At 40.4% G+C, this 25,814-nt stretch overlaps 1 protein-coding gene and 1 long non-coding RNA gene across 2 annotated transcripts in view; one reads left to right on the top strand and one right to left on the bottom strand.

The window, feature by feature from the left end:
* The window catches only part of LOC148186078 (cadherin-20-like), a 96,040-nt gene extending 75,255 nt beyond the window's left edge, over positions 1–20,785 (bottom strand). Inside the window, exon 1 of the mRNA XM_088072066.1 lies at positions 20,502–20,785. The gene's annotated coding sequence lies outside the window, so the exon portion shown is untranslated. The remainder of the gene's footprint in view (positions 1–20,501) is intronic.
* Positions 1–25,814, top strand: part of LOC148186077 (uncharacterized) — a 152,550-nt gene that overhangs the window by 64,868 nt on the left and 61,868 nt on the right. The window lies entirely within an intron of this gene.

Below are 25,814 nucleotides of genomic sequence, written 5' to 3'. Positions count from 1 at the left end.
CTTATTTAATTTCTCCAGGAGTCTTCGGTTCAGTTTCTGCTGGTGGTCAGGGGAAAAATAACAAATGAGGAGGAATTTTGACAATTAGCATCTTGTTGTTTCAATTTGACAATATTTGCTGGAGGATAAAAAGTCCTATTAACTTCAGAGTCGTGAACAGTGGGATTGCTTTTCATTTCTTTCTCAATAATTCAGTTTGCAGCGTTGAAATCACAAGGTGCCGACACTGTTTTTGTTCTGGCAGATAAACAGATGTTGCTTTTAAAATATGCTTCTTGCATGAAAGTGAACACTTAGCTGATTTTATTATCTTTGCCTGACTTGATCATCTCAATTTCTCGAGTATTTCTGCACGCTTGTTGAACTTTTTTTTTGTTGTTGTCTTTTTTAAAGGTTCTGAGCATTAATGAAGCAGAAAACAACTATCTGCTGTGTAAATAAACGGTAAAATAATGGCATCGTGAACAGGAAATGAAGTCTTGCTACCTTTGTGTGTTATCAGAGCGATCCTTTCGTTGTGGTTAATCCAACACGTTCTTGTCCAGACTCGTCAACCAACGCGGACTGTCATGTGCATGTGATCAGCTCCATATGACACCATCGCCCGGTGCCGTCCAGCCATCTGCTGGCGTTTGATAACAACGCCACCGGTTCTATCCGAGCATGTTCTCATCTGAAGCCGTCCAGCCACATTTGGTTAGATGTGGGAGGTGGTTTTTGGCGACATGCTTGTATGCCGAAAGCACTGGATGTATTTGATAAGTTGGCCGCACGTGCATGTAGGCGCATGTCTGTGTCTCACCGGCGAACTCATTGCCGGCACTTTGCACTCACGCGTCTGTTACTGCTGACATTGAAAAGCCGTCGTTGCAGAAGTGAAGTGGCTTTGTTTAGCACACTTTATGGAGTTAGCAACATTATCTGATGGCTGCTGGTTCAGCTACCTCCATGATTAACCCTTTGACACCTGGTTTGACATTACTTTTCTTGTGCTGCCTTCAGATGCCTTTAAAAACCTGTTTAACCCTTTGAAACTTGAGTGAAATTATTTCTTTTAAGAACATGGGTAAAAGGCAAGAAAAGTTACGAAATGTCAAGCAAATTGCAAGATATTTGCAAAAGGTGACAAGAAAAGAAATAGTTAAAAAAATAAGAAAAATGTTAAATGAGTTACAGGGAAAAAGTTTACATATATATATATATATATATATATATATATATATATATATATATAATTTTCAGCAGTTTTGGGTCATTTTCTTTTGTGTTTCTTTTTTTTTTTGTAGATTTTTTTCAAGTAATTTCTTAGTTTCTTCTCCCATTGTTTTAAAAACAATAAACCAATTTGCTTTGGTTCAAAAAAGGTTTTAAAGGATTAAAGATCAGGTATGTATGTATTGTAATGCACCGTCATCTGTCTTTTTACAGCAGTCGATCAGCTGTCATTGTCGTCCCCCTGCACAGAGGATTGTGTCAGAATAGCACACTGGCTTGCATACTGCAAAATCTGACCACCTGTAGTAGCACATCCTGGTTTTTTTTGGCATAATGCATTTGACACATTATGCATCTGGACATAGTCAGTCTTTCTTTTTGCCATACTTTATAGTCTGGTAGTTCGAGTATTGGAAAATGTGCGTGTCACATCTTGTGTAACATTTATTTCTGAGGACTGACACCCAACTCTCTAACAGATGTAGATGTGTGATGCAGCCATCATGCAAATGTGTAGTCAAAAGCAAGTACTTCTGCAGATTTAGTCTTGTTAAAAAATGCTTTGATCATAAAATATGAGCCTTTTATGAAATCATATTGAACGAACCGTCGACAGTTCTGCCCGAATAACTCTTGAAGAACACTTTAAGTTGTTGATGCGGTTCTGCATTGTAATGTTTTAGCTTTTAGGCCGCTGACTGTAAAGTTTGCCGATGACATTTGGAAACTGTATGTTGATCGTGGACACTTTCTGCGGACAGACGGCCGTTTCATGGGTCAAACTCTGCTGCTATTTCACTTTTCTCCAACCTTTCAGCCACCTTGCCACCGGCAGTTCATTTCCCTTAATCTGCAGGCAGGTCAGGGCAGAGCGGGGCAGCAAAGTTACTGGATAAAGATATGGCTGATTGCTCACCGGACCCTAATTTCCTTTTAGTGTTGGTGGAGAGGAGTCAATTATAAACTTAAATAGCCAAACTTTAAAAAGTTACCGCCACTTAGGTTGATTGCACGAGCTTTCCATTGTTTTTAGAAGAGTTTCCTGGGGTATTATAATTGCCTGGGTAATATGCAGAGCCTTTTATCCCACTCATAAAAGCCAGCCACATTAATCAAGCTGTATTGGTGTTGGTGAGCTATACGAGATGATTGGGACAATAAGTGGTGCGTGTCTTTGAGAGATTCGACACTCAGAACGTGTCATCCGAAGCAAGTTCCTAACCATTAAATGTTATGACACTATACCTCCATTAAAAATCTGGATATCACTCATATCAGAGTCTGCGAGGAGCGAAGAGACGAGTGCCAAAGTGTGTGTGAAGTTCATCTCTCTGTGTCAATCTCATGTCTCCGGTAATTGTTGCGCAGGTCATATATGTTAAAAAAAAAGGAGAGGGGAGGGAAAAATAGCTTCCTCAGAAACATGGCAGGTTTAATTTGTTAGCTTGGATGAAAATTGGCCGGTGAAGAAAACAAACGACGGTTACATGGGCCGATGGTACCAATTCGTCAGGGGGAAGATTGAGGAGCCAGTCTGGAGATAGCTCACGTCTCCATAAATCATGTTGACAATTGACTTGAACTGCGAGAGGAGGAGGTCGCCCATAAAGCGAGCCTGAACAGGCGCTGATATAGGACGTCTCTCTACCGCCGAACAGAAATAGCACGACAGCTTGATGCATTGAGGATGGCTCGTGACGGCTGACTGAAACACTGACTGCACACTTTAAATAAAGTGTTTATCTGTGAATTGTTTGTATCTAACTTTGGCGCCGTCTTTGGTGGTATGTTGCTGTGGTGTTTCTGCTACGTTCTTTCGAACGATCACCTTTAAAACATTGCTCGACATCCGTTTCCCTGCCGCATTCAGACATCTCTCAAAAAGTTACTTAACCCTTTGAGACTGAGCAAATTGGTTTGGTTTCTTTCAAAAACATCGTTATCAACAAAGAAAGAAAATGACCTAAAAATTACTTTTAAAACGTGGGGAGAATTTTTTTGAAAATATCAAGAACTAGGGAAAATGTATAGAAAACTTTGTTTAGAATTTTTAGAATTATTTTAAAGAAAAAGTTAACAAATCTTCTCTTTTTTGTTTATTGTTTTTTTTGCTTTTCTTTTTCTGCTTATTTTCAGGTCATTTTCTTATAAACATTCTTGTCATTTCTTGCTGTTTTTTGTCCATGTGTTGTTAAGTTGCTCATCGCCTTCTCGTCATGTAAAAAGAAGCCAAACCAGTTTGCTGAAGTTTCAGAGGGTGTTTTGGGCACTGTGGTATCTGTTCCCTTGAATTTCCAGCATTTTCTTCACCTTCACCATGCCAGCTATGCAGTTCTAACTGCTGCTGCCAAAAGCGAAAAATACTAATTCATCATCCTCTGTAACCAACCTAACTACAGCCGGTGAGGATAAAACCTCCATTAAATAGCTTTACATTTGATATTTATTATTTTATATCAATTTTTGATTCAAAATATAAAGTATGCATGCAAATTATCATACATGCTTAATAATAAGCATTGATTATTGCCTTTTCTGATTTGCATTTTTTGCATCTGTGTCACTAATAGACGTCAACTCTGCCTTTTCTCAAACTAGATATCGGAGAAGACATAGGAGAATCATCTTTTTCTTTTTTTTTTATCTGACAAAATCCAGTCAGATTCAACTTGTGATGTCGCTTGTCGCCTTCAATGCCATTGTTCTGACAGCTCATCACCCCAAAGGCAAAATCTCCAATATATAACTCAATATTTATACATCTCCTCAAAAGCACTTCATTAATGCTAGAACTGGGAGACAGAATCAAACATTTCTTCCTATTTTTTAACCAAATTCCCTCTTTGATGTGACAATATTGTTGGAATGACTATTGGTACTTTAAAAAAATATTAACACAATTCCATTTTTAATCAATAATCATTAGTAATGTCGATATAATGAATAAGTGGGTAAAGGTGAGTATTACAACAAGTAGAACTGTCTGAAGTTAAGAAAAATAAATCACTTGTAAAAATAAATAATAAAAAAAAAAATCACTACTCACTGTAATGCAGCCCTAAAAATCAGGAAAAAACATCATTTATTCCATCTCATGAAATAGCAATATCTAAGATGATATATAGTCTCATATCTTGGTACAATATTATATTTTTATATTGCCCAGCTCTACTCAGTAGATTAAAAAAAATCATTTGTCCGACAACTCAAAATTCTGGACAATAACTTTAAAATGCAAACAACGTGGTGGTACTACCTCATGACTGTGAAGATGCAGGATAAAGTGATTATTGCCATAAGCTGTCAAATTCTTCCTCATTGCATTATAAGCCTTTAAATTCATGTCTGTATTATTCAAACTAACCCGTCTGGATTACGTTTAATCTTCTAACCAGCACCTGTAGCATCACGTACACGCTGGCGTTTTGTTTTGCCGCAGTTTAACTAATGCAGAATAATTTCGGTCCACTCGTCACACCTCTTACCCTTTGAAGAGTCTGTTGAGCTCTGCCAGATGACAATAAGCAAAGCTAAATCTGCTCATCTGGCCATTAGAAGCATCCTCCTCTGTCAGATCTGTCTCTCATCTCACGTCCTCTCATCTTTTCTTCCTCTCCGCTCTCTCTTAATGCAGGAGCAGCTACATACAAAAGCCTTAAATAGGTTTGATATTTCAGCATTATTTATAATAGTGTACGTGTAATATGAGCCCTGACCTGTTGATACGATCAGCAAATGTGATATGATGACTAAAAGTAGACCTTTGATACCCGGCTTAACTCTATTACAGGAAAGGGTAATGTGATTACAGAGCTCTCTAATGCATTACTTCCAACAGACTACAGCTGAGAATGCTGTATCACAGTGATACTTACCGCCCGCAGGCCAAATCTGACCCCCGATAGGGTGTCGGGTGGCCCCCAACTATTTTTCAAATCACACTAAAAATAAAGTGGTTCACACTGGGAATTGTTTTTGTACTTTGGTATACATAAGGTGGCAGAGTGCATGAAGAAGCATCAGAATTTAGCTTGTTTATAAAAAAAAAGGGCCTGTGGAGGATCCCTCGCAGCTCCTGATGGGTCCTAGCTAAGCCCCTAAAGTCCTAAAATCCCAGAAATGCATGAAAATCCTAAAAACAAGCTAAAATCCCACAAATATCTGAGTATGTCCTAAAGTCATAGAAACATGCTAAAAACCAAGAAATATCCTAAAATCTGAGAGGTGTCCCAAAATACTAGAAATGTCCTAAAATCTGAGAAATGTCGTTTAATCTGGAAATCCTAGAAATGACCTGAAATCTTACAAATATGCTTAAAATCAAGAAATGTCCTAAAATCCTACAAATGTGATGAAATCCTAGAGTTGTCCTAAAATCCTACACATGTGCTACGAACATGCTAAAATCTGAGAAACATCCAAAATCCAGAAAATGTCCTAAAATTCTACAAACATGCTAAAATCCTACAAATGTTCTCAAATCCAAGAAATGTTGTAAAACCGTAGAAATTTCCAAAAATCCTAAAAAGGTCCTAAAATCCAATACACGTGCTAAAATCAGGGACATTTCCTAGACTCCTAGAAACATGTCTGGACCTGCAGTGACTGTCCTCCCGTCATTTTGAGGAAGTGCCCCCCCCAAGGGAAGCGAGCTGCTGTATCACGTGTGAGCTTTCTCTATACGTGAATTACAACTGTGACACCCAGTGGAGTGTGTAAGCTTCCTCCTCCTCCTCCTCCTCCTCCTCCTCCTCCTCCTCGTCGCTGGCTCAGAGAGCTTGTGTTTATGCGGGTTTCACCAGATGTTGATTCAACCATTGAACAGATGACAGACTTAGCCAGCAGCTGAGGAGACAAATCCACAGTCCAAGACTCAGCAGGCTTCCACTTCGCTTTTTCTCTGCCTGCTTTGTTTACATACGTCTGTCTCTTTCTTACTTGCACCATATCAATGTTCAGACTTTTTTTTTCTTCTCCCGGCTTGGCACATTCGCATGGATTGTCTACAAACAGAACCACACACAATCTCTCTCCCTCTGTTGGTGCTTGAATACTAATCATCCATCTCCTAGAAACACAACACTGTCAAGTTGAGCATTTCAAAACTGTAGTTAAGTTGCACTATATGGAGCTGCGTGATGGTAGGAGCGGGGAATAAACCGTTTTCCTCAAGAGAAGTAATTTACTTCAGTTGCTCTAATAAACGTTCAGCCATAAAAAACAAATCCATCCGCCAAACGCCAAATGTGTAAAGCTGTCGGTGTTGAAATGACAGATTAGAGTGTCCACTAAGCAAATAAAACATGAAGGTCTGAACTGCTTTCTTCACATGCAGGCTCCCTTGTGATTATGTGTGCTTCCAATTCCCATTACAAAACAAACAAAAAGGAAGACCATTATTATTATTTTTTTGTTTTTGCCGTTTTTGCTCGGTTCGCCCACCAGAGAGCGAGCAGGGAGGGATTCAGTGTTTTTGTCGAAGTGTAGTTCAGAATGTTAAACTATGAGACTCAGCCAGCCTGCAGCCATTCCCCCGAATTTATCTGATCTTTGAAATGATGTGTTTCCATCTGAAGGAAAATCCTAAAACACTAGGACGGTTCTAAGTATGGGGCATGACGGGGCAATGCCCCACAAACACCAAAAATAGGAATCCAGAGATTGTCCAAAAAATGTCTCACTTTGAGCAGTTATTGTCACTCAAGCAAGGACTCAACTCGCCAATTCATATTTTCTTAGGACATTTCTAGGATTTTAGGACATTTCTCAGATTTTAGGGAATTTTAAGGATTGTAGGACATTTATTGGAAGTTTGATGTTTCTATGCATTTAGGACATTTTTCAATATTATGACATTTCTATGATTTTAGGATATTTCTAGGCCTTAAAAGGATTTTATGACATTTTCAGAATGTTTGGGCATTTCTAGGATTTTCTGATGTTTTTAGGATTTAAGAGCATTTCTAGGACTTAAGGACATTTCCAGGAATTCAGAACATTTCTTGCATTTTAGGACAGTAGGATTTAAGACACTCCAAGGATTTTAGAACATTTCTAGGATTTTAGAGCATTTCTAGGATTTTAGGACATTTTGAGGATTTTAGGACATTGGGGACATGCCCTATTTTGATCTGTTTTATGCACTCTGGCACCTTATGTATACTAAAGGTGCAAAACAATTCCCATTGTGAATCATTTTATTTCTTGTGAATTAGAAGGTGGTTGGGGGGCCACCTGGTACCCTGTGGGGGGCCAGATTTGGTGCGAAGTTGTATGTTGGTAATCACTGTCATAGTGGGTACAAAATTGAGCTTTTTTCTAATCAAAAATCTTTGGATAAAGTCATAATTCAGTACAGTCTTTTTTGGTTGTAAATTTTTTTTTCCATTCATGATGATGTGATCCATAAAATGCCCGAACTATGGTGGCTCTTGAAGGCAACATTTTCAGCCTTCTGAAACATCAAACAGAGAAAAATCCATCGTAAGACAGAGCAATTTCTCAGACAACAGCGGGTTCAGTAGAGCATGATGCCGTACAGCCACAGGACATGGGCGCACTACATGACTCCTATTTTTTCCCCGACTGTAGCTCACATGTAACCCCACAGCTGCATACAGTGTGCTGTCTGCCTCTTTTGGAAAGCATATTCTGGGAAATGTCAGAGATGACAAACTAAAGTTGACAGGAACAAGAGAGGGAGTGAGTTTACCTGAAAAATAAAAGAAAACGTGTAATTTCCCTTTAAATAATCATCAAGCCCTTGCATCCAAAAAATCATGAAGAAAAAATTAGCATTCACATCACATGTTCAGTGTGTAAAACAAGTTAATTTGACTCTCTCGCGCACTATGCTCATTCGCCTTGAAATAAATCAAGAGAGGGAAGTGAGGCGCATTCATTATGGATGCATTCCTATTCTTGTATGTGCGCCGCGCAGCCTCTCCTCTCCTTGTTCTTAATTCGTGTCTGGCTCTTCAAATATTTAAAGGTAGGATTTAAGAATTGAAGTGACTGCAAACATGGATCCCAGGGCCCACTTGACAAGGCGAGGTAGGTTGTTGTACAAGACAGGCACTTACTCCAGCATATGGCCACGAGAGCTCGGCGCTGAAGTTAAGGAGGGAAGCCAAACCATTGTGCCGGTGTCCCTGGCTGACATTGCTCCATTATCTAGCAATGATACACTCTCCTTTTTTAGGGAGCTCTGCTCTTGGATGTGGAACCAGTAAGCACGGATTTGTGCCTCTAAAGTTAAAATTAGGCTACTACAGTAGTGTTTCTCATTTGAGATTTTTTATGATGACAAATCAAGTTGTCAAAAACGAGGCAGGTTTCCATTAACCGTCATGTCTTGCATATTAAATAGCGAATATGAAATACGCCTAAGTTAGAAAAACTCAACGCATGAGTTGGTATTTCAGGCGATTCAAAAAAGACATATTTTGCAAAAGTGCAGTGGAAACACTTTTCAGTCTTTTCCAGGTCACATGATGCTATGGTTATGTGCTTGTCAGTAGGAACTGGCTCCCTCGTGATGCAGCAGGAGCTGCAAGAGCTGTTACTGCATCACATAACTCTTCAAAAGTTGAGCGAATCGTGAAATGATGAATGAAATTGCGGACTATCACCTCCCAGAAATCCCTCATACGTGGCCGCTCCCACTGAGAGCTTTCCTTTGCATTATCGCTCGTATAACATGCCTACGCTGCCTTTGATTGGAAATAATGATGGCTAGCTCGGCGTTTCTTGTGGACGTGCTTGGTGCTGTCCGGCTGTCCGCTGGCATATATTAAAAACGCCACAGGTTTTAGCCGACTGCATTGTCAGCTGATGCCGTCCAGCTGCGTTCCAGGTAGACGTGGAAGGTGACTTTTGGCATCACACTTGTACCCTGAAAGCACTGACAGAGCGGGCGTGTTTGATGAGTTTTGAATGAGAGCGTGTGACTTTTTGTTGTGATTTGAGGCTTTTGTGTCTCAAATAATGATTTAATGTATCCTAGAAGTAAAAAGAAAACTTTAACCAATGCATCTAAACGTCTGTTGACCTGCAAATTATCCAAACCACGCTTGCTGGGAAAATGGAAAAGAGGTTCCGCTTCATATTTTCCACGTGTGTGATTTCATAGCGACCACATGAGACACTTAAATCTCCTCAGGAGACATGTGAGACCCTGAAGACAGTAGGAAGTGGAACTGATCCTCCCGTCTGACCGGGAACTCCTGCAGACAGCCGATACTGAACTCTCACTGTGGTTATTTCCTCTCTTCACTCGTCCTCCACATCTTTCATTCTGTCTCATCTGCTGCGATACACTCCTGCTGAAAAAGAGGACGCAGGTAATGATGTTTCAAAGCGATAGCGGGAGGAGGGATGTGAGGGAGGACGGGTGTTGAAGCGTGTGTTTTCGGGGGGGGGTCAGGACTGCAGTTGAGGGGGAGATCACTTCTGAGTGAGATCAAACAGCTCATCTCTGTTTGTGTGTAGAGGGGGGGTATGGTGCCCCGCCCCCCCACTCCCACCCATCACTGCAACAAGGCGTCAGTGATGTCGGCTCCATCAAACAGCCTGCGTGAACACAAGGGAGTTTGGCTCAGCATGAGCAAATAAATAGGTCCTGAGTGGAGCTGTCAGCAACGTGTTTCATTCAGATGCACGAAAAAATGATTTCCACACAGATAATTTCATCTCCTGTCCTATACTGAAGCTTATTCGTCTTAAATGATCGTGAAAATCTAGTGATTTCATGCATATTAACATTGAATATTCAGAGTGGAAGAAAATGTAATATTTGAAGAGAATTAGTCATGCTTTAATTTCTTCTGCTTGATAATTATTTAACTTATAACCAAACTAATCGCCTTAAATTAGCACTCATAAATATTTTTTCTTTTCTTTTTTCACTTCTTCTCAAATAAGATAAGCTGTTTTCACTGAATTTTTGCCACAAATTTTGCCACAATTAGGACAAAAAAAATGATAATCAGAAAACCACATTAACTGTCAAACCATATTTCATCCTAAATGTTATAATTTCATCAGTGCTAACTGCTTAACTTTGTATAAAGAACATTTGGCCACTAAAAGTGAACCCTCTTACATAACATATTGTCATTTGATCCATCATCAGCATAAAAATAATTATTATTTAAAAACCACAAGTTCACTGTTTTAGCAAATGTATTTTAGATTTAGCAGTTTCACAGGATTGATGTCCAAAAGAGGTTGTAATTATTTTGATGATTCTCTGGTAGAAGGTTTTTTCAGGTGGATCAGTCCAAACTATTTCATTTTCAATGCTGCGAGGCAAAAGTGTATCCAAAGATGTATTCTTTCACACAAACAACAAGCAATTCTTAAGTGTCTCAGCAAACAGCAGGAAAGAAGACAGATGTGAGACTTTTCTTTTTTGGTTTTGTCTTCTTTGTCGACATGACTCTGAGCGTATTGATCGGATGCTTCGGGATATGGAAGAAAGAATCGTGTTTGAGGATAAAGCTCAGATAAAAGCTTTCCAACCAATCAGAGAGCAAAGTGTATCTTTCATTGCAATATGTCTTCAAAACTTGAGTCACATCTCCTACACGACGGAAAAAAAACTCACTAAACTTCAATCAGATGACTGTGATGGCGTGACGCTCTCACTTCCCTCACAGCTGCAGATGATGCGGGCGATTACTGCAGTACTACGCGGCCTCTGTGAAATGATATGCGGGTATATGTATGTTTGTGTGTATAAGCAGAGGCAGCGCTCGGCACCTGATCTGCTCTTTCATCCCGGCGTCTGTGGCAGGCTGCCATGAGCCCATATCATTTAACACACTACTCCACCTGTTGGGATGAAATTGATACCTGAAGATAATGGATTGGAGTTCAAGGGGAAGAGAATATGGACAGGAAAGTTTTCCAGAGGTCATATTTCATGAGTAACGTACACTGATACACCCACATGTATTCACAGGTTTCCGACAAAGAAATGTACACACACCCATAAACGCTCAAAGAGGTCAGGTTTCACATCGAGCCCGGACATGAAAGCTAAAAGCACCCTGTTGCACTAAATGCATGAAATGATCTTGGAAAAAATACATATTACATCTTTTTAAAGAAATCGTTTTATGGAAAATGCGGCCGTGAGCCAGGGAAGAACTGATTGCTTTTTTGGATTAGAGTGACATGAGTTTTTAAAGAAATCTACATTTTTAGTCTCCAGGCTGAACTCTGCATAAAAAAAGCTTTTCATCCCAAATTCCTTGGATCAATAGAAATTACTTACAGGATGTTGGTATAACCCTGACATTGGGTTTTTTCAGCCCATCTTCATTCTGAACTCGTCAAATACTGCAATGTTTTGTAGCGCTTTCGGCATAACATCCCAATGCTAAAAGCCACGTGATTGCATGTTTTCGTGTTTGCATGATACGCTGCTAGAAGGCATCAACTGAAAATGCAGCCAGACCGAACCGGTTATGGGTTATAATACGCAGCAGACGACTTGACAGACACCTGCCTCATCCTCCCAATGCATGCACGGGCGGCGTCACATGACAGCGTGGCCGTATGGAACCTGTTGCATTCATATGAAACGCAGCAGGACAGCGTCAGTTTGAAGTAACGTTGCCAGTAACGATGTAATACGAGGACGTTTGTAGGGAGGACATGACCGATGGTGATGATTCCCACAAGCAACTGACTTCATGCCAGCACGTTCTCAACTCATCACATGGCGCCGCTCTGTCGGTGACCTCCCACGTCAACTTATGAAGTTTTAGGTATTCTTCTGTGTCAGCTGTTTACTCTCGGGGATGCTGTTACGATGACGTCAACAAATGCACATGGTGGGATGACGCAGCACGGTCCTTATGTTTACAGCATGGACCGTCACCATGGTTGGTATTAAGCAACAAAGCCAGAGATGGTAAATTTAGGTAAAAGCGGCACATGGTCAGGTGAAGAAACAAGGTCCAGGTCTGTCTGTGCGCGTTCTCATCTGATGCCAACCAAAGGGGACTTCTGGCATCTCGCTCGTACGCCGAAAGCAGTTCAGTGTGAGATCAGGCCGTCCATGCTGGAGTCAAGTGTTTTTTTTCCCGTCTGAATGTGATGTTTCTTTATTCTACACCTTATCATGTGCCTCCTTCCCCTAAACTTAACCGCCCGTAGCAACATGTGCGTTTGTTGATGCAGTGTCATCCCACCATGTGCATTTGTTGATCTTGTGGCATCCCAGATCATAAAGAGCAGATGCAGAAGGATACCTCACTTGTAACATGAAGACACGTAAGTCCACTGACAAAGTGTCAATATGTGACGAGTTAAATGAGAACGTGAACTGCACTGATTTTTTTAAATCAAAGTTGCCTGTAAGGGCCAAGAAAATCAGCAGAGTCATGCAATTGGTTGGACAGTCCAAACATTACAATCTGTCTTATTTTCATTAAAACTGAAGAGGTGATTTGTAGTAATTCACTGGTTTCTTTGAGTAACTCAAGTAATTAAAATCACAGCATAGTAAAGAGGCAGATGCTGTATGTTCTTAAAAATGCATTAATAAAATCCTGCATAACATTACAGATGATGATGATGTTCCTATAAGTGCTGATCCAAAGAGCAGTGGACAGAGTGAGGAAAAGGAGTAGCCTTACACTGTGTGCTGCAGAGTACAGAAACCTAATGGATCTGTGGCTCAGATTTATGGCGGCTCATCCCCTCCATTGCTATAGGAGAGAAAAAGTTGACTGGAGTGCACCGACTCCAAAGACTATAATTCATTCCCCACCGCGCTCCATTTTATCCAGCCGGAGTACATTGGTGAATACTGGGCTCCTTTTTTTTTTTGGGCCAATAAAACGTAATCACTGTCTGCCAGAACCAAGGTCACACTGTATTCCTTCTGCAATGAGATGATTATTTTGGCCTTCGCTGAAGGTCGATTAGCTGTTTATTTTTCTCCCATGCCTGAGAGATGGATTGTTAAAAATTAAATAGAGGATGTTTGGTTTTGATGTAATTACGGATCATAGTTTGCACTTATATTTTAGGTGTTTTTCCTGGTGCTCTAATCCAGAGTGAGATAACTGAGTAGGATGGGTGTTTGAACAGGTTGACAGCGTGCACATTTGCTGTTGCATGAATTAAGCTGGTGGCATTTCAGTGGGGGGAAACCTCCTCGACTCCTCGGTCTTCTCTGTTGGCAGAAATAAGACAGTTTGACATCTTTCTATTTGCTTTCTGTTCTCCAAATTTGATGCAGAGTGTGGATGGACACTGAGCTGTGTGGTGATTTTACAGTCGTGGCCACAGTTAGGACTGCAGGTCATGTGACTCAGTTTGGTCTTTGATGAGCATTATTACTACAAAAAAACAGGATTCCTCATGATGCAGCAGGAGCTACAAGACGAGTTATCGCATCACATAACTCTTCAAGAGTTGAGCGAATCATACGGAAGATTTGAACCCTTAATTCCTCTGTGAAATCTTGGACTATCAGCTCCCAGACCACTTCCACGTATAAAGGGCTTGCTTTCCATAATTGCATAACACGCCTACGTGGCCTTGGATTGGAAATAATGACGGTTACGGTGGCTGCAATAGAAATAAAGCTGCTAATGTTTTGAACATCCATCTTTAAAGTTTTGTGCAAATCTGTAAGGGAAACCTTTGTGAAGTACCTGTTTGTTTCAGTCTGATGTAAAGCTGTATGTTTGCATCTCGTCATGAAACTCAGCAGGAGCAACACTGTTGTGGACGATGGCGTGTCTGCACACCGCAGTGCAGCAGAGGCTTTAAAGATTTACAATCAACCAGATGGCATCAAACTGTCTTTAACCTCTGTCATTTGGGGAGTGGTTTATTGGTGATTTTGATATGTCATCTTAGTCGTTAAGATGAGCAGTATAAGTACACACAAATCATGGCAGTCACCGTTTGTGGACTTTGGAAATGAATTAAAAACAGGCAGAGCTGTTTCTTTTTTTTAATCTTTTTTATAGGCAATCCCCCATTGTTCAGTGAAAACTAATGAGCTCTACAGCGTGTTAGTTACCGTGCAACAGTTAAAGCGAGTTGGGTATGTGCTCAGCCGGCTCTCCTGCCCACTGTGAGGACTACTGAGAGAGTCGACTCATCTCTCGGATCTGCTTCATTTGGAAATTGATTTTTACACGTGGCCTTGACGTTTGAAAATTTCCTTTCTCAAAACCTTGTCGGAGCAGGAGGGGGAAAAGGACCAGGGAGAATCAATTCAAATTAATTTTAAAGATGAGGTGTTTCTGTCTATTACTTTAAGCAACTCTCATTTTGAATGAATCCGTTGCCTAAGAGTCAGTCCTGCTAAAAAAAAGAAAAAAAAGAAGTGAAAACATGATTGCTTTCTTCAACCCAAGAGGGGATGGAATAATTCACTGTCTGAGCTTAGAGGGAGTTGCAGGAGCAGCTTAATGAAATGGAAACCTGCATCTTGTGGTGCGTGATCAGGCTCCGGCATTGAGGAATTTGTTCTGACTTACACACAAACAATGCCTCGTGCACTTATATGAATTACACACATTATTGTAGAGTATATGCATTGAGGGGAAAAAGGGGGGACTGCTGCCTGTGTTTAAAAACTCCGAATGTCACGGGAATGAACTTATTACTTGCTGTAGGTGTTGTTTAAGGTGGAGGAGTTGTATTAGCTGTGTTGCTGCTGACAGTTTAAATTACAGTTGTATTTTTAGCTGCCTCAGTGCATTTCCTCGCCGCGTGCCTCTTCTTTAACTTGTGGTGCTAAACAGATGCCTCAGGAAAAGTGCTGGTCGTGACTCTTTTTGTTAAGAGAGTGCACATCTTGTTTTTTCTAGTGCAGACTACTTTTGTAGTATTAGAAACTGGTCTAAAGACCTTTTCAAGGTTTCAGTCTTGGACTCGACTACAGTTTTGCTCGGTTGTGACTCGGTGTCAAACAAAGAGGACGTAGGATTGTATCTCAAGAGCGGTCAAGACATCAGCTGGAGGGGTATCAGTAATACCATTCACTAGAAAACTTTGAGGAGACCTTGAAAATACTTTTGAAAGATGAAAGACAGACACTCTCACATTTAACACACTTTTTGACCCTGTACGACTGGGGATCATACAGGCTCACATTTTCGATACTACAAGATTCCTTTTCAAATAATTTTTTTCTGTTTCTGGTCAGAAAATATTATGCCAAACTCTCTATAAGTTCTATGAAATTTCAACAATGCCTTATGTGTCTGCAAATACACATAACCCCAGAGATCAAAACGTCATATGTTGACAGCATATCAATGTCAATTCAGTATCAATATTATATGACAAAGAAACTGTATGTGTGTGCAAACTTGATATTTTGGATTTTGTCCCCTCAACTCGCTTCCAGCTTCTGTTGGTTAGTTTTGCTATGTTAGTGTGAGAGGACTGTGGGAATAAGAAGCAAAACATTTCAAAAACTAAGATTTCTCACTAAATTAAATGAAGGTTGTAGGATCAGATACATGCCGAAATTAAGCACAGACTCTTGTTTACTCCACAACTTCACCAGTTTCTCCTCCTTTCCCAAAAAGATAACAGAGGCTTGTTCGTGTTCTTGTACCTCTGGAGAGTCCTGTCCATGTTCACTGTGTACCTGGTTTGCTGCCTCCTGATTGGTGCTGGAGAGAGCTCAGCTTTTGGTCATTGATAATGTTCACATCATTAAACTTCCATTTTTGCTCGAGCCAAGACTGAGAACCTCAGATACTATTAAGCTTGTTTGGTTTTATCCAAACATCAAGGTAGTAAAACTCTCATTATTTTCTAAAATCACTTGAAAAGTCGTTTGGCGTGAGGAGAAGTAGCGTGGGATATCTAGGCATTGGATTAATGGAGGGAAGTTTACCACAATAAATCTACAAATACTACTCACATTGTTTTGATCCCAAGCTGGTTGAAAATTGGCAAAGTATCTCTTTAAGTGTGTCATGCAGTGAGGGACTCGCCCTGACTTGGTCTTGGTCTAGTCTTGGTCATGATACACTGTAGTCTTGGTCATGACCTGGTCTTGGTTTAGGTGATCTTGACTCCATCACTGATGCAGATATAAAATGGTTGACATTTCTAAGCCTTGCTACACTACGTTTTCCAAAGTGCGTCTTTAACCATTTAGAGAGACTTAGACATGTTTGAATTGTTTGGTACATGTTGGATCAGTGGACTCGTACTAAAATTTTGGCAGTGCAGTAGTCTCCTGACTATCTCAACAGTTTTTCTTAGGGTGCATATATTAAAATGTTTTTCATGTTCTATCCATGACTTCAGATTTATTTAAAAAAAAATGTCAACAAGAACCTTATGTGAGAAAATCAAATTGGTTTAAGTCTACGTACAATTAAATCCCAGAAGACTTCTCTTTATTTCACTGTAGAATAATACGAATGTAATAAACAATTTCTATCGGTCTGGTCTTGGTCTTGACTTGGTGTCAACTCCTCAAAGTCCTGGTCTTGTCTCAGTCTTAATACACATCTTGGTCTTGTTCATGACCCTGTCTTAGTTTATGTGGTCTCGACTACAAAACTGGTGCAGTCATCTTTTGCAGAAACTGTTAATATTTCTAATCCTAGCAATTGGTTGGAATAAAACACGTTTTGTTAATATGTGCCTTTAAACCATTTCGAGAAATTTGGACATGGTTGGATTGTTTGGTACAGACTGGATCTCTGATTTTATAAACTTATAAAATTCAATAGCACGGTCTCCAGTGTATCCCAGCAGCTCCTCTTAGTGCATGTATTTTAATTTTCTCATGTTGTGTCCATTACTTCCCATTTATTAGAAAAAAAGTAATATTTAATGGTTGAAACAAAAACTTTGGCTTTTGTTGGTTTAGTTATAAGGTTCAATCCACTAAGACCTCCATTAATTTCATATTAAAATAATACTTATTTGGTAAACTGTTCCTGCTGTTAGACATCAGCATACTTTCCACTGTGGACAAACTGGTTAACAAAGTGCAACAAAGAGCGAGATTGTGCAGCGTGACACAAACATAACACTCGGTAAATTGACAAGAAGTATGCATTGTAGGCTTTCCCTTTAGCTCAAGTGGCTGCAAGAGCCTCGAGGTCAGTTGATCCATCAGCAGCTCAGACGGAGGAGCTACATCTCCGACAAAAGGATTCACTCTGATACAAAATACTATGAGGGTGTTTCATGTACAGAAAACTCTCATTTTGACGTTTGTCCATTTGCTGTCAGCTGCGTTTCTACCCCGAGGGTCTTCAATCACCGCGATGACATCTCTGATCCCACTCCCCGGTGTCACATATCACTGGGAAAATGTGCTGCATAATGATCAAATGAGCCAAAAAAAGTGTTTCAGAGGAACAAAGGCTAATTGGAGGTAATGTGACACCGGCCTTGGCTCAAGCAGAACATGGCAGGCATACAAGCTCTTGGACACTCCCTCCGCCGCTGACGCCTGCCAGGCCCGGCTGATTGACATGACGTTGTTTCCCAGACCACAACAATGCCGGCAGGGTCCTTGTTATTCTGCGTGCTCTCAAAGGCGCCTTCTGGTAGCCCATAAAGCACCACCAGGCTCCAGGCCCTGCAGTCATTCAATTAAGAATTTACTGGGCTATTGATTTCACCGCAAGCAAAGTGTCTCACATCCTTGAAACAATAAGGAGGCTCTCACCAGCCTTTTACCTAAAGAGATGATGACTTAGAAAGGCATGAAAGGACTTTGATATGTCCAGTGAACACATATAAAAACCATTTGAATCAAGCTTTCTCCAGCTTCACTCATCCCTTTCTCTATAACAGCACATTTGTATTCACCGTAACCTCTTAAAGGAACGTTTCACCCCTGAAAACACCATTTGTGTATCAGTTACTCACTTTGTGTTATGTTGAATTCTTGAAGAAAACACACTTCAAGGGTGAAAAAAGAATCCAAAAACAGAAAATATGTCTTTATGAATTGGAAGTTATAGGGGTCCACGTTTAACAACAAAGCAAAAGCAAAGCAAAACTACTTCAAAAAAATCAGTTTACGAACTCTCACACAACTCGTGCAGTACAACGTAATGTACGACTGGAAAATTAAGGTTTGGATTAAACTACAGAAGTTGTATGAGAGTTTGTAAATATATTTTGATATAGTTTTGCTGTTATTGAAAGTTTACCCTTCAGTTCATTAAGAAGTTTTTCAGTTTTTCGAGTGCTGTTGGTGTAAGATCCTGACACCAAAAGCCACCTTTCGTGTCCACGTGATACTCCGCTGGACAACGACAGGTTGAAAAGCTGCTAATGATGTAGTACAAGAAGCACAGAGGTCCCCATACGGCGGGCAGGAGGGGCAGTGGTTGGCGCCAACAAACCCCAGACTTTTATATCGGAGTCCAGTGTTTGCTTCTCGTCTGAATGTGATGTTTTGTTTTCTACACTTTACCATGTGCCATTGTTGCCTAAAACTTACCATCCGTACAAGCATGTCCATTTGTTGACGTCTCGGCATCGGTTGCCATGTGCTTTTGTTGCCTAAACGTAACATCATCATGCCACCGTGTGAATTTGTTGACATCACAGTAGTGGCATCCAGCAACATCATTAGCAGATGCAGAAGGATACCCAGAGCGTAATATGTAAGTCCACTGCAGACCGGCAACATGCGCTGACTTGTTGAGAGTGTTATTTTTCTGCAGAGATTTTGCCCTTTTTCTTATTTTCTGTGTTTAGGACATTGATGGGCATACCCCAACATCATTGCAAACAAGCTTTACAAAAAGGGAGTGACCAGGTACCAGACCGTAAGCAGCACTGATCCACAGCATTAAAGAAAACAGCAAAGAGAGGGAATCTGGGGTTGGCTCTTACTTTCTTTCTCTTTCTCTGGCTAGCACATTTATAAACCATAACCTACAATCGTGCATAATATCTTTAAATAAGCTGTGATTATTCAAAGAAAACGCACATTAAAGCTTGGTTAGTGCTGGGCAAGTAGCTTGCATTTATTTTACCAGAGCTTCTAGCCTGCTGCAGCTGCTGGAAAAGAAATATAGGACCAGAATAATAATGCTGCGAGTGGTAAAACCAAAACAATAAGCTGAAAGACACTAAAAACCAACACAGAGCTGACAGGAGCTGCAGTCCTTAATGTCATCCAGTGTCATTATAAAATGATATATTATAAGCACTGTAATATTACGTTCCTCTGGAGGTAATTTTTTTTCTGTTGGAATTCATTTTGACATTAATACTGTTAAAAAGTCAGCCAGATTTCACACCCCTACTGGCCTAAAATTCCCCAAATTCCCATGGCGCCAGCAAAGTTCCCATCTACTAAATCAAGCGTGACCCTCAGCTGATGCACCAAGGTTGATAAACTTTGTCTTGCCAAAGTAGCTCTTTTGATAGAAATCCCTCAAGAATGGTACCATATGTGTTTATTATTCTCTGCGGAGCTGCACAAAATACAACTGTTGATGCAACACGAGCGGAGCTGATTATAGGGCCAATTGAGACCGTAATGAAAGCGAGAGGGGAGGAGCAGACGGGGGAGAGAGTGAGTATCAGAGTGGAGAGGGAGTCGGGAGGAGAGAGAGAGAGGGAGCGTAAGAGAGTAAGAGCAGCCAGGAGAGAGTACATGTAGATGCTTAATGAATTCGGTCACAGATCCGCACAATGAAATCTTTATCCGTGGGGGATGAGGCAGGGGACTTGGCAGAGCCCCGGAGTATCTCGGCAAGGGTGAAAAATAGAAATCCCACTGTCCCCTGTTGGCTCTCCCTCATGTCAGCTGCCTTGGTTACTGAGTTGGCTGCCAGCGAGCCCCCCGTCACTCCAGTCCTCCTCCTCTTATTCCTCTTTTACTCTCTCTGTCGGTCTTTCTCGATCTAACTCTCCTTCACACTCGTGTTTTTCTCTCTCTGCCTCCCCACGGTTCATCCCTCTCCCTCTCTCTCTCTCCTTCTGATTTTTCTCATCACTCTCTGCTCTTCATTTTCAGTTTTTCGTCCTTTCTGTTCGACTTTACCTTGTAATTTCCTCCTCATGTGGCACATACAAATAGAACAAATTGCTGCAAAAAGTCAGCAAATGATGATCTATAGAAGAAGCTCTGCTTTTAAAGACTTACCTTGTAACAGGTTGTTCTCATCTTCATGTGAGACAAATCAATATGTGATAGGGATTTTTTAAATAATAATCCACGTATAAGTAGTCGCATTCACCACTTGAGGTGGTGCAGGTTTATCAGACGCACATCAGCACAGAAATAACAAATAAATAAATCCTACCTTTTGGAAGATTTTCAGTGAAACTTCTCCTTTGTAGCTTTTATTTCTGCAGTTTTCTCACTTTTCGTTTTTGTCCTTGCCGGATTCTATTTCTCAGTCTTTCCAGTAGAGGCTGATCACCGGGGTTTTGCACAGAAGTCCAGCTGACCCCAGTGCAGAAGAGAGCAAAAATAAATATATTAAAAAAAAAAAAAATACCAGAGAGCAAAGATCTGGCACCTCCTGATCAACTCTGCTCCCTCCTCGCTGCTCCTCACAGCGCTCGGGGTGAGAGAAGTGTGAGACAAAGTAATCTTCAGGTGAAAAGACTTCCTCCCTCCCTCCCTCTTTCTCTCTCTTTCTCTCGCTCCTGTGCTCGCTCTACCTGCTCGAAGCGTTGTGGACGAGCTCGCGCAGCAGCTGCCTCTCCAGCTCTCCCTCTTGTGTCTGAGCGCTGTGCTGTTGCTCCATCCATTCCCCTCTTTCTCTCCCTCCCTCCCCTTCATCCCTCTCCGGCTCATGAATGTTTAGACACGGCAATTGTAGCTGAAAGCCTCTGAATTAACCCGCAGAACTCAAAATACACTCTTTCGCAGCACTCACTTTCCCCCCAGTCTTTCTTTTGTTATCGCTTCTGCCGCGACCCCTCTGACAGTGTGTGTGACCCTCCCGAATAGTACAATCAGTTCTTTTTAGGGGGAGTGATAGTCTATTAAGTTTGTGGCTCTTGCGCTCCACTGTTTTTTTTTTTCATCAGCGGACCGTCTGAAGCACGGATAAAAGATTATGGTCAAACATCCATGATGAATGTGCAATCAGGAACGCCAGCCGCCCCCCAACATTAGATTCGAGTGCTGCGCACACATTATAAGAAAATTGGCTCATAAAATAATCATGAGCAAAACAAGAAATGTGTATGATGAATAAGTAAGTATTTACCACCCACCTCCCTTGGTTAATTAATGATTAATTGTTGCTAAACAAGTCTAATTGGAGCTAATTGAAGATATCGAGCCATTGGAAGGCAGATAAAAATCAGCCAGCGACAGTAAACTGTGTCCCCGCAGACTGGGGAGCGTTTCCGATGAGCTCAGCGGACTCAGAGATGTTCGAACGTCACCAGATCACAGTCAGAGTCAAGTCTCCGTAATAGTGATTTGGATTTGATTACTGCTAATTACATCCTCCCTTCCATAGAAACACAATCAGAGTCAACTTTACTGGCCAATTATGTTGACATAGAAAGGAAATAACTGTCCATAAATTCCAATATAGGAGCTTAATGTAATGTAGGACGTCTTATTGTTCTGCTTCAGTTCTAATATTTGTCTTGTTCTCCACATGCTTTAAAGGTCCAGTGTGTACTAGCGAGGCTAATCGTGGTAAATTCCCTGATGATTAGTAATATCATTCAAATTTCAATTATAACCGTGTGTTATAACCATGCTTTGAAATCACAGTAAAAACTGTCAGCAAGGTCCGATATTAACACCTGCCGAGCGCCAAATGCGATCAAATCTTTTAAGGTTGTTTACAAGATTTGCATTTATTATTATCTCAACTGAATTTGCTTAAGCGAATGTGTGAAACAAAAAAGGGGATTTATTAATTTGGCTGGTAAAAGGTAGATTTTTTTTAGAAGCCAAATTTGCCAGTGTGTCAAAAAGTTAATTTCGTGCAGCAACGTTGAAAGTGCAATCCATCCCTCCCCTTTTCTGGAAACATGGTTGATGATTTATTATATGACACACTGTGACTTTTGTGTGTTTATCAGTACTTTTTGAACATTTTCCAGCACATTTAGCCGTTAATATCAACATAAGGAGCAGATCCTGGTCTTCGGAGATCACCATGTTGCACCGCCATGTTTCCACAGTAGCCTAAAGCCAAACATTGGCTCCTGAAAGGACCATTCACGTTTTTCCTTCAGCCAGTGTAGTTGACAGCCCCTCTGTGATGAGAAAGTTGATAAAACACATTTTTTTTAAAACATGGAACTACTTTATTCAGTGTTTTAACCAGTTTAAATCATCTGGTCTGTTTGTCTTGGAGAGGAGAAGACCTCTGTGGATAATTTGGCTCCTGGTAAAATCCTCCTGATGTCTAGATAATAAGTTAAAACCTGAGCACTCACAGCAGTGGGGAGAGCAGCTTGTCTCAGACATGCCAAACAGCATTGGAGAAATACCTATTTGTAATGTGAAACTGCTTTATTCAGTATTTTTACTGGTTTAAATCACCTGAATTGTTTGTTTTGGAAAGAAAGGGACATTTGGGGATAATTCGGCTTCTGGTAAAACTCTCCTGAACAATTAACACTTGAGGAATTCTAACCAGAAGTAATTTCAGTTTGTTGCAGTCCTCACTGCATGAGGCCACTGAATCCACTTCGATCTTATCCAATGGACATTGAAGAATAACTTAGCAAGTTATTTATATGAAAAGATATATGCACATGAATGCAAAATCTGCATGCAGCAGATTTTGGCTCTTGAAGCGTTCAGTGTTGGGTAATAACACATTACATTAGTAATATATGTTTTAAAAAAAGACTGCAGAATATCATCAAACTGAACCGCGCCAAACAGCCTCGTACCCATGGCAACGTGGCTGTAGCGTGTATTGTTTATTAATTACATTAGCTTTTAACTTCTGGCGATTGCATTTAGGCTTCAACAAATCTGAAAGTATTGTTCAGTTGTGAAGATTATCTTCCTGAACAAAATGTGTAAGTATCGTTAGCGTTTGTTTACCACAGAGCTGATTTTCTGCAGTGATCCAAAATCCAATGGAAAAATCCCGTGTGCTTTTTGATGAGGGAATGAGGGCGATGTTAGCTTCCGGGTTGGCCAACAGAAAAATGTCGTCCCTGCATATCAGTTTTAAATTGAAACAGTTTCATAAGCAGTTCAAAATGATTTTAGAAACACTGTCAAAATTCAGCAGAATCTGATTCTTCAGCAGTAACATCTCTCAACTCTGCAGAAAGCAGTTATCAGTGGTAATAGTTTAAGGACAAAAAACATCTGACCTTGCTGAGTTTGCTGGAGATGATTCAGAGTATTTTACATGCATACTTGATCCGTTTAGGCTTCAGGCTGATTCTGAATGCTAAACTGCAGCGGTATCGATCCCGTGGAAGTCCCACTGTGGCGAACGCAGCTTGCCGTATGTTGATTTGACATCACACACCTGTCTGGCAGGTGCACAGCATGATCCATCATCAAGGATAAGGAAGAGGTTTTAAGAAATCAGAGTGGCTTTAATCCGATGCGGTCTTTGGGAGGCGTTTATTGTCCCTGCGGCTTTATCAGCCAGTCTGAGGCATGTAGACGATCTGGATCAAGAGCGCTGCTTCTTGCTGTTTCTTCTCTAACAAAGTTGAAAACGCTGCATCTTTGAGAAAAAACAGGCAACAATCACCATCAAATCTTGCTTGGAATCATCTCCGCAGCTATATGATTTCCTGCTGTCCTCCTTTGGGCCAACGTGATTATATTAACAGGCCATCTGCATCGTGGCAAATTACTGTACCGAGCAACGGCACAAACAAATTAATCAGCAGAACTAGAGTAAAAGACGTAAAATGGTAACTCATGGAAATGTGTTTCCAGGTGTTTCAGCTGAGTAACATCAAGATAGAGTATATTTTTAGCTTACCCACAGAGCACCATGCTGGTATAAAGATTAAATTGCGTATTTGGGAGAAAAAAAAAACAACTTAAGACACAGACGCTGGATTTGAAGAGTGCTACTGCCTGCAGGATGGTCTTTGGAGAAAGTAGTTTTCAGGTCTGGATTGGCCCACACACACAGTGCGTGATTGATTTCTTCGGTTTATCCCCAGGAGATGAGAAAGTTTGCATGTCTCGCTCCCTAAACCTATAAATCACATTGATCAGCCGGGATAATAAGGCCATGCCTACACATCCCCGGAGAGTGAGATGAGAAAACAATTAGAGGAGCATGGTAACAGACACACAGAGACAGAGATGAAAAACAAGTAAGACCTAGATAGATAGAGATAGACAATAAAAAAATGAAGGCAGAAAGGAGAAAAGCAAAATGGGGATGATGCTCGTATGAACTGTCAAAGGTGCAGAAAGTGTCAGGGAAAGAAATCATTAAATATAGGGCAGAGCAGGGTTTTTTTTCTCACTTATATATCTTTCCCACACCATTGCTGACATTTTTTGGTAACCCTGACCTACTTCATTTTGACCTGTGGAGTCTGTTGGACTCATCTCCACCTACAGTACCCTGGATACACAAATATATACATACTTGTTTGTATTTTTGCAGCAACCTTTTAGTTATTAGGTGAGTTTCCATTAATCCTCAAATTTCGCAAATTGGAATTGCAAATATAAAATACGGCAAATGGAAACAATTTAGAAAAAACTCCCATTTATCGCAAAACATGTATTTACGCTCACATGAGGTGGTATTTCGGGCGAAAACGCCATATTTCGCAAAACTGCAATTGGAACACCTTTTCGCTTTTATAGCTCATATGATGTGTCACATAGGGTGGCGGTAAGAGACCGAGATCTTCTTAAGTCTCATAACCCTAACCTGCCAACATTTTGGACATCCATCACCATGGTTACTGGAATGTTATCCCGAGAGGGAAGTCGCATAATATCACTCAATCGGAAAAACTCAAAAATGGAATACTGTTTTTTCTCTAGCAAATGTGCGATTTCCTAACTCTTTAACATTTACAGACTCGCTGAATTAGGAAATAAGAGTGAAGAGCTGCAGACAAGCTAAGAAAGTGAAATCATATTGAAATGGTTGTTTTGTCATTGAAGAATATTTAAGTGTTTTTCAATAAGAATTTTTATCATGAAGTTATGAGAACCAAATTTGGCCAAGTTTTAACATTGAGAACTTCTTGACATTTAGACGGTTAAGAGTCAAGCAAGTCTCCACATACCTAAAACACCTCATAAGTCACACGTTATCACCCAAACTCTTCCAAATACACTGTACAAATACGAAAATGGGTGTGTTTGCTTTAAGTTTAATTTCACATAATTTATTTACAACATTTTGTGTTAAACTCAAGTCAAGTGTCCAGTGCTCACTGACAATGCAGCTGCAGCAAATTAGCTTGATTTCTGTCAAAAACATGAAAAGAAGGCAATGAGCAACTTAACAAAAAAATGACCCAAAAATCAGCACAAAAATTGTAAAAGTAAAACAAAAAATTACTTAAAATTATCTAAATAAAAATGAAAGAAAAAGAACAAAAATTACCTAGAAAAAAGTGCTAAAATAAAATAAAATAAAATAAGACATTTGATATAAATAACAATAATAATTTCTGGT

This window comes from Plectropomus leopardus, chromosome 21 (genome assembly GCF_026936395.1).
Source record: "Plectropomus leopardus strain MGB_pleo_1.0 chromosome 21, ASM2693639v1, whole genome shotgun sequence".
Classification (NCBI taxonomy): domain Eukaryota; kingdom Metazoa; phylum Chordata; class Actinopteri; order Perciformes; family Serranidae; genus Plectropomus; species Plectropomus leopardus.
Note: the sequence above shows the minus strand (reverse complement) of the source record. Positions and strands in the feature narration are given on the sequence as shown.